The sequence below is a fragment of the Equus przewalskii genome, chromosome 28 (assembly GCF_037783145.1).
Source record: "Equus przewalskii isolate Varuska chromosome 28, EquPr2, whole genome shotgun sequence".
In the NCBI taxonomy this organism is placed as follows: Eukaryota; Metazoa; Chordata; class Mammalia; order Perissodactyla; family Equidae; genus Equus; species Equus przewalskii.
In genome coordinates this window covers 6,027,120-6,035,576 of record NC_091858.1, presented here as the reverse complement: position 1 = coordinate 6,035,576, position 8,457 = coordinate 6,027,120, and the positions used below count along the sequence as shown (strand labels likewise).

At 48.3% G+C, this 8,457-nt stretch overlaps 1 protein-coding gene across 14 annotated transcripts in view; it reads left to right on the top strand.

Annotated features, from left to right (window-relative positions):
- The first annotated feature begins 594 nt into the window (after positions 1 to 594).
- TACC1 (transforming acidic coiled-coil containing protein 1) overlaps positions 595 to 8,457 on the top strand; it is a 120,313-nt gene continuing 112,450 nt past the window's right edge. Inside the window, exon 1 of one of the 14 annotated variants that reach the window (XM_070598839.1) lies at positions 595 to 1,105. The gene's annotated coding sequence lies outside the window, so the exon portion shown is untranslated. Of the gene's footprint in view, positions 1,106 to 6,265; positions 6,406 to 8,457 lie in introns of those variants that run through there. The other 13 variants (XM_070598836.1, XM_070598833.1, XM_070598821.1 and 10 more) reach the window with 13 other exon arrangements.

Here is an 8,457-nt window from a genome sequence, read left to right as displayed (position 1 = left end):
CCTAAAGGTTCCCAATTTGTGGTGGCATTTGACAAGTCACAGACATACCGCCTTCCAGGTCATTATCAACAACTGAATCTTAGGATGGCCTCTCCCCGCCAGGCACTCACACCCCAGAGCCTCCAAGAATCACAACCAGGAGTCTTCCAGCCCCACCCCCGGGGGCTGAAGAGGCAGAGTTTGTAACTTGAAACTGGGTCCCAATCTGGAAAGGTTGCCAATTCCTGTGTTACCATCATAGAAAGACCTAGAACCAAGAGAGGGCCTTGAAGACGGTCATTACCCTTCCTTACCACATACCCCCCCTCACACACACAATCACACAGCACTGTGGGCAGAGATGTGAGCATGGAGAAGGCTGACCTGGACCGGACCCTATGAACCCACAGTTTAAGAACATTTTCACTGCAATCTTTTACCAGTTATTATTGCTGCTATTTTCCAATTAGAAAGGGGAAAAAAAAACAACCAAGAGGGATGTGGATGTGTATATTTCTTGGAATCCAGAGGTTCAGGGGGAAAATAATCCATCAAAAATGTCGCTAGTACAAAAGTTGGCAAAACAAATAGCTCGCTCTTCTAAAACTGAGCCGTGTAGCAGGAGAAATTCTCTCACAAGGAGAGTGTTCCTGCGCCAAGTTTAGGCAGAGGAAAATTTTTCCAGCATGTCAGGAACGAAGCTGACGTTCCATTAAGAACAACAACAAAAAAACTGCTGGAGGAAAGAGTAAGCTGGGAAAAGCAGGAGGATTCAGACGGAGCTTTAAATTCCAGACGGGCCGGGGCTGGGAGCGCGCGGGAAGGTCCCCTCTGAAGGGAGACTGCAGGGCGTTTTTCCCTTGAGCTCTCAGCCCCAGCGGACATTTCCTGTTCTGCCTCTGGAAATTCAAGCCAAGAATTACAAAACATCCTTTTCCCTCGAACCAAGTGCTGGGTTCGGAGACCATCCCCTCCCCACGTCGGTGATCTCAGCGCCTGCGCTCCCCTTCCTTCCGCGGGACCCTCCCTGACCGGCGGTGCTGGCTGTCCCCAGAGAGAGGATGGAACCGCCGTAGCAGGTGGTGCGAAAGGGAGAGAGGCGACCCTGGGGACCACAGCTGGAGAGGTAGGACCGGGGCCTGGACATTCTTGGGATCATTTGACATCCATTGAGCAAAAACGAGGCACTTGGGCTGAGGGCGTTTTGTTGCTGTTGAGTGTGTGTTGTGGGTGTGTGGACTCACCGGGCGATGGTCGGCATTTCTTTTCCCTCTGTCTTTGCAAATTTCAGTTTAGTTCTTGGGTCCCTGGAAGCACACGGTTCATCCGAGTACTGGTGTGGAAAGTGTGATGGCAGATCTCTGGGAATTCCTGATTTTCTTTGTTTCTTTTCTTTTCTTTTCTTTCTTTCCTTCCCCCCCCCCCCCCCCCCCCTTTGGAGTCCCTAGAATGTCAAGAAGCATTCATAAAGACCTTTAGGTCTGAATCGATTCATTGAGAAATGACTGAAGTGGAAGGGCTGGGAGAAGGCATTTGGACCATGATGAACTGGGCTGCAGCGGTGACCCAGGACCTGGACTGGCCGGTGATGCTCTCTCCTTTCCCCGTCCCGCCCACCATCGTGGAGTCTTACACCTTGAATTGTTCCTTGGGACATGGAGATGTGGTGCAGGGCCCCAAGGGTGCTGTGTGTTTACCGGCAGAGCCCAGAGGCTTAGCTGTCTGTGGCATAGCTAGCTGCTCCACCCAGAAGACTGCGTGTGGCCCTTGGCTTCATCAGGGACATGCTCCCAGCAGTCAGCCGCTGAAAGGCTAGCTTTGACATGTGCTGACATTGGACTGACTCAGAGAACTCAGCATGGCTTCTGCACAAGGAGTACCTGAAAATTTACAAGCATCACAAATAAGCATTTCAGATGCCTTTTCTCTGAATTCCTATGGCTTTACTTCTCTGTACCACACATTTTACTCCTTAGCTACATACCGCCATGCTCTGTTCTCTAACAGGCTAAACAAATGAGGGAATGAAGTGAACAAAACTAGTCATAACCTATTAGTTGCTGATCCCTAGACAGCAATTAACTCTTCTTGTGCACCTGCTGTATGTCAGGCCCCATTCCAAGGTGGCGAGTATCATCATCATCATCCCCACTTTACAGACGAGGAAGTTGAGGCTGGAGACACAACTAGTAAGTGGCCGAGCAGGGATCTGAGCTGAGGTAGCCTCAGGCTCGAGTCCAGGCTGCCATGCTCCGAAACCGGGAAGATTGGAGTTCGAATCTTGGTCCCAACACAGTCAAGCTGGGAGACCTTGGACAAGTTCAATGTCCTCAGGCTAGGCTTCCTCATTGGTAAAATGGGATAATGATAACCCCGCCTCACAGAGGTGTCGTGAAAGGTAAATTAATTTTCAAAGATTATTTTCCTGAAGCAGGTGAACAATGAAAGCATCACTTCCCAGTCCCTCCAAGGTGCAGTACAAACACGGAGGGCTCTCTGGTTCTGTAGGAGGTAGCCACAATGCCTTGCAAGGGTTTGTACCTTCCACAGGGACATGGGAGTTGGCTTGCCAGCCAGGGCAACACTGTAACTGCCAGCTCACATGACTCGAAGGTCCCTAAGGGCAGGGTTCATGTTGTATATATACTTGTTTCTCTTAGAAAATGTTTCTCGGACTGTGGTCTGAGGACATCATTTCTCTTCGGAGGGGACGCAGGGTCCTCTGGGAGGAGTTCAGCGGGAGCCTGTGGGTTCTCCAGGAGGCTCATCTTCCCGCTTCTAACAGAGCTGCTCCATCTTTACCTGACTTATACATTGGGGTGCCCAGTTGAAAGAAAGTTTTGAAGACAGTTTTCAGAACTGCTAACCTGGAACAAGTAATGTTGTGTCTAGGCCGAAAATGACTGCTTATGGAATGGAGTTGATTTATAGAGGGATTTCTGGCTTGCCCCTGTCTAGGCTGTCACTTGGCCTTCCCAATCACCTCCTACTTACTGGTCATCTCCTGCCCGGGGGAACCCACTGGGGGTGGGTGCTAGCCAGGTTCAGGAGGTGAGTTCTTTGGTCTCAGGTGGCCCATCCTCACGTGCAGGAACAGACAAGGGGCAGGATCCCAGAGAGCTTATAATACAACCTGGCCTCTCTCTAAGTCCTTTCTGAATGTGCCCTTCAATTCTGCTCACGGGTATGGACTATGTGATCAATAATCACAATAACTATTATTGATCTTCCTTAATGATAACAGCTGACTTATTGAGCCAGGCACTGTACTGAGCACATTACACAGATTAGCTCCTGTAATCCCCACAAATGCCCTATAAGGTAGTTTCGGCGTGTTCCCCACTCTACTGATGTGGAGTCTGAAGGTGGAGACATTAAGTGACTTGCCCAGGGGCACCCAGCCAGTTAGTGCTGAAGGTGGGACTGGGGCCCCGTCCCCCAAGTCTGAGCCACACTGCCTCGAACGTTTCTGCAGCCCTATTTTAGAGGTCAGAGGGATGTTGTTGTGAGAGTGTTTCTTTCACATTTTTGGCAAAGGACGCCCCGAGGATGGGCTGGGAGGAACAGAGTGACAGGGCTAGGACAGACTGTTCTATGGAAGAAAACGTGCTGCTGTGAAAAAGCAGAGTCAGGACTCCGTCCGAGCTGATCCCTGATAAACTTCGCCTCTCCTCTGAGAGGTGGTGTGCTTTAGGGAGAGAGAGCCAGCTCTGGAGTCAGACTTCCCGCATTCAAATCCCAGCTCTGCCACGTGTTAGCTACGTGATATTAGGCAAATTATCAAGATAATAATACCCCATGAAGAAGGATGATAGTAACAGTATCTGTTTCACAAAGATATTATTAGGATAAGATGACTTCATCACATGAAGCATTCGGAACTGTGCCTGGCACATAGCAAGCAAGTGCTCAATAAATATGTGGTGCATAAGATAGATTGTTGGATTAACCTTAGATGGCAGTCGGAAATAGAAGTAACTGGTGTTTGAGACTATAAAACGGACACCAACAACTTCAGCTGTGAGCTGGGTGGGGGAGGGTTGTGTCTGGACTCTTGCTGGGAAGGACCCAGGGTCCCGGAAAGGCAGCTTAGGATCCATGAGAAAGAGCTTAGATGTTCTCCCAGGGTTTAAAGGGGTAGAACTGAAACGACTAGTCTTTAGGGTTGGTCTTGCCAAATTCGATCCTGTGAAGAAATGAAGCATAATTTATTTATCTTTGTAGTTATGGAAATTAGTCCCACCTCTGACCTGTTGTTATTTAAAAAAAAAAAAAAGGTTTGGTTGTTTTCCTTCAATGAGTAAATGCCATTGGCTGAACCACTTGTATATTTGGAAGGATGGCTTTAGGACTTCAAGCTGAGATATAAAATTTAAGAGCTAAATATAACTGATAAAAAAAAACAGGAAGCAGATCATGACTTACAAAAGAATTTTGTGGCTTTCTCAAAGAAGAAATTTGTGAGCACCGCCTAAGTCTAGATTAAATTTGCAATGATTTTGAAAGTTGTATGCGTCAGTTTGCCAGCCTTACTGGAAGTAAAAGTAGGCAAGAAATGAATTAATGACTGACACTTATTGAGCGCTCACGAGAAGCCAGACATTGTGCTAAGCGCTTCATATCCCTTAGCTCATTTGTTTAATCCTCATGACTGTCAGGTGAGTACTATTGCTATTCCCAGTTGACAGATAAGGACAGCAGAATTTAGAAAAGGAAATAGTTTATGCAAAAACACACAGCCGGTAAGTGCTAGGGTTGGGATTCTAACTCAGGACTTTGATTTGGGTAGGAGCGCTTATGTCTTACATGGTGGTTCTCATAGGTCTAGTCCTCCCTGATTTAAGCATTTCTATCTGTTTGAAGGGTGCTGTATTTGGAAGTGGCTGGAAGGAGCAGCAGCTCTCACAACGTGAGGTCTGAGCAAAACACTCTCAGGCGTTTTGGAGAGCAGGCATCAGAAGACAGGAAGGGTGCCCGACGGGAGAGGCACAGGGCAATTGCATCCAAGCAAGCGCACGGTCAGGCAGGGCCAAGTGTCGTGTCCTCTTAGCCTTTCTCATGCCCTCCCATAGAAGCCCTGTCTCCAGGGACTCCTCCCTCCTTTTCTGCAGGGATCCCACTCACACTCTGACAAAACAGAGAGAGTCCCGGAGCTGGCCTCCCACTGAGCCCTGCTCTGCACCCAACATCCTTGGTAGCCCGTATCCAAGATTAGTCCTCCTATTTGTTATCCATCAAAACCCTCTTTGACCAGTGCTTGACTTTTAGCAAGCCACTGGAAAGTGACCAATAAATGAATGGAAATGCAGGTACAGCCCTAGTGGCAGACTTTGGGGTTTCACTGTGGCAGTGAATAGGAGAAGCATTTTGGAGTAGGGAGACTCCCCAGAGCCCCCCTAACCACACGCCACCGTTGTTATCTACTCCATAGCTGGAGAGGCCAGCTCCTTTCTGAGAGTCTGAGGTCCAGATTGCAAGCTTTTCGGTGATACTTGATAGAGAAGCTGCTTATCTGAGTTCTTGAAACATTTCCAGCACCGCCTCCACCGGGACAGCTCTGGGCAGCAGCATGCAGTGACTCATCCCTCAGCCACAGCGCGCTCTCTTTGTCCTTTTCTCTTTTCCAGCACCCCCTCTTCACCCACCTTCTCAGCCTCTCACATCCAGACTCCCATTCCTTCCTCATCTCTGGACAGGCCTTCAGGCCCTCAACTCACTGAGCAACCTTCAATCACACATCTCAATAGTGTGTGTTGACAACAAGAATCTAACTTTTTGGCTGGAAACAAGATGACAACGGAATTTAGGAATCAGCAGTTTGAGAACATTTTTAAGGATTTTGGAATATAGGTCCTTCTTAGACACCCCTCCTCCCCAAATCACACACCATAAACCAGTGCTCATGTGGGGCCCACCAGTAATTACAGAGGGTCCTAGTTAACGACTAGGCGTGGGGTTACAGGCAGGGAGGAAATCTGTTGTTTATCCCCGGCCACCCAAGGTCTGTGGGATCGGGGGAGGGTTGCCCCTGCACTCTCAGCCCTGGAGGGATAATGAAGACATTCTCTTCCTTAGCCTTACCCTCTATTTTCAAAAGGAGGTTCGAAAGAGACAGAAGCAGACAGGAGTAGGTGAAAAAGCAGACACAATACAGAGCAAAATGTCCCAAGGCAGCAGAGGAAGGCTTGGCGTATGTTCATTGCTCAACATGGGGCTCTCCTGGACCCTTGCAACTTTCCGTAGTTTAACTTTCTAGCTAATTATTACCATCTGCATGATTGCTGGCAGCCAACTCTTTGCTGGGCCTGCCAGTTAGTTACTGGGTCAGCTTGGGGGCTGCACCAGCTGCCGCCAGCTGCTGAGGCCCCCTTGAGTTTTCTTCGGGAACAAGCAGGCGTGTCCACTGACTGTTGCCCCGGCCGTTGGGTGAGTGGCTTGCTTTCTTTCTGCCTCCTCGCCTCTGACAGTTGGCTGTTCAGAGCCCAGCCTGGTTTCCCAGCCTCACGTTGCGTTTTCCAGCATGCCTGTGATGTGTCTGCATGCCGTGGGTGAGCACAGTCTGCTCCTTTCCTTGGAGTGGCTCGATAACCAGCACGCACTGCACATCCTTGCACAGATGCAGAGCTGCGTCATGGAAAAGAGAGGTCTGCATATGCTTTAGTAAACGAACAGCTGTGAGGACTCGAGGCACTTAGCCTTAGTCTTAGGCATGTCGGCCTTAGCCTGATAAGGCATATAGTCTGCTTCTAGAGTCATAAGCATCAGGACTGAAAGGGATCTTAGAAACTTTCTAGTCTAAACCCTTCATTTTACAGATGAGGTGAATGAGACCAAGGTCACAGAGCTAGGGTCCAGGGGGCTCTCTGTCTCACAAAACCAGTCTGTTCTGTGGATGGTCTTGAGAAGGGATGAAAATTACATGGGTGCTGGATATTTCCATCTGCCCTTATAAATCCGCTCTCCACCCTTCTCCACCTTCTCTGTGTCTAGGAGGCCGACGTGAATGCCTCCCTTGCATTTGACGGCCAGTTAGTTTCAGCCACTGGAGGCCACGGGCAGGAAATCAGAGGGAGAGAAGAGAGTAACATGAAGGTGCTCGTTCCCCTTGCTTCTTTCCTGCTGTGTTGCCATGGGCTGGTTGTGTCCCCGGACTGAAGGCCACGGCTTCTGTCAGATGGCCCTTTCCACACAGCTCCATCCCCATGACCCTCTAGGCTAGAGTAGTAGCAGGGGTTCCCCATTGTCCAGCACTGGGCCACTGGCCTATCTCTTGAGTTCTCCCAAACTTTATTAAGACCTTTGCAAACAGTCACTTTATTAAGCCCTCAGATGGGAGCGTGTTACCTGCCAGGGTCCTGATGGATACATGTGGTTTTGTTTATTAGAGAAAGAAAAATCTGTATGAATGGAAGGTGAAATTTAAGAGGAGGGTGTATTAGTTTCCTGTGGCTGCTGTAACAAGTGACCACAAACTTGGTAGCTTAAAACAGCAGAAGTTCATTCTCTCCCAGTTCTGGAGGCTAGCAGTCCAAAGTCAGTGTCACTGGGCAGAAAGCAAGGTGTCAACAGGGCCGCGCTCCCTTCAGAGGCTCTAGGAGAGAGTCTGCTCCTTGCTTCCTTCAGCTGCTGGTGGCTGCCACTATTCCTTAGCATGCGGCCACATCACCTCAATACCTGCTTCTTCAGCCACATTGCCTTCTCCTCCTGGGTGTGTGACATCTTCCTCAGCTTCCCTTTTATAAGGACTCTTGTGATTGCATTTAGGACCCTCCCAGATCATACAGAACAGTCTGCCCATTTCAAAATCCTTAACTTCATTACATTTGCAAATAAGGGATCATATTTGCAAATAAAACAACATTTTTCTAAATAAGGGAACATTTACAGGTCCCAGGGATTAGGACCTGATGTCTTCGGGGTCTTTATTCAGCCTACGACAGAGAGTGATAGAGGCACAGGAGAATTCCTTCAGAACAGTTTTTTTAAGACTTTATTATTTTAGAGCAGTCTTAGATTACAACAAAATTGAGAGGAAGGTACAAAGGTTTCCCATATGCTTCCTGCTCCCACACATGCTTAGCCTCCCCATTATCAACACTCACCAGAATGGTCCATTTTTTTTTTTACCAAGGATGACCCTACATTGGTGCACCATAATCACACAAAGTCCATAGTTTACTTAAGGCTCTCTCTTGGTGTTATACATTCTGTGGGTTGGGACAAATGTATAAAGATCTATAGCCATGATTATAATCTCTTACAGAGTGTTTTCACTGCCCTAAAAATCCTCTGTACTATGCCTATTCATCTCTCTCCACAACCCCCTCCAACCCTGGCAACCACTGAACTTTTTACTGTCTCCATAGTTTTGTCTTTTCCAGGATGTCATATAGTTGGAATCATGGAGCTTGTAGCCTTTTCAGATTGACTTCTTTCACTTAATAGTATGCATTTAAGGTTCCTCCATGTCTTTTCATG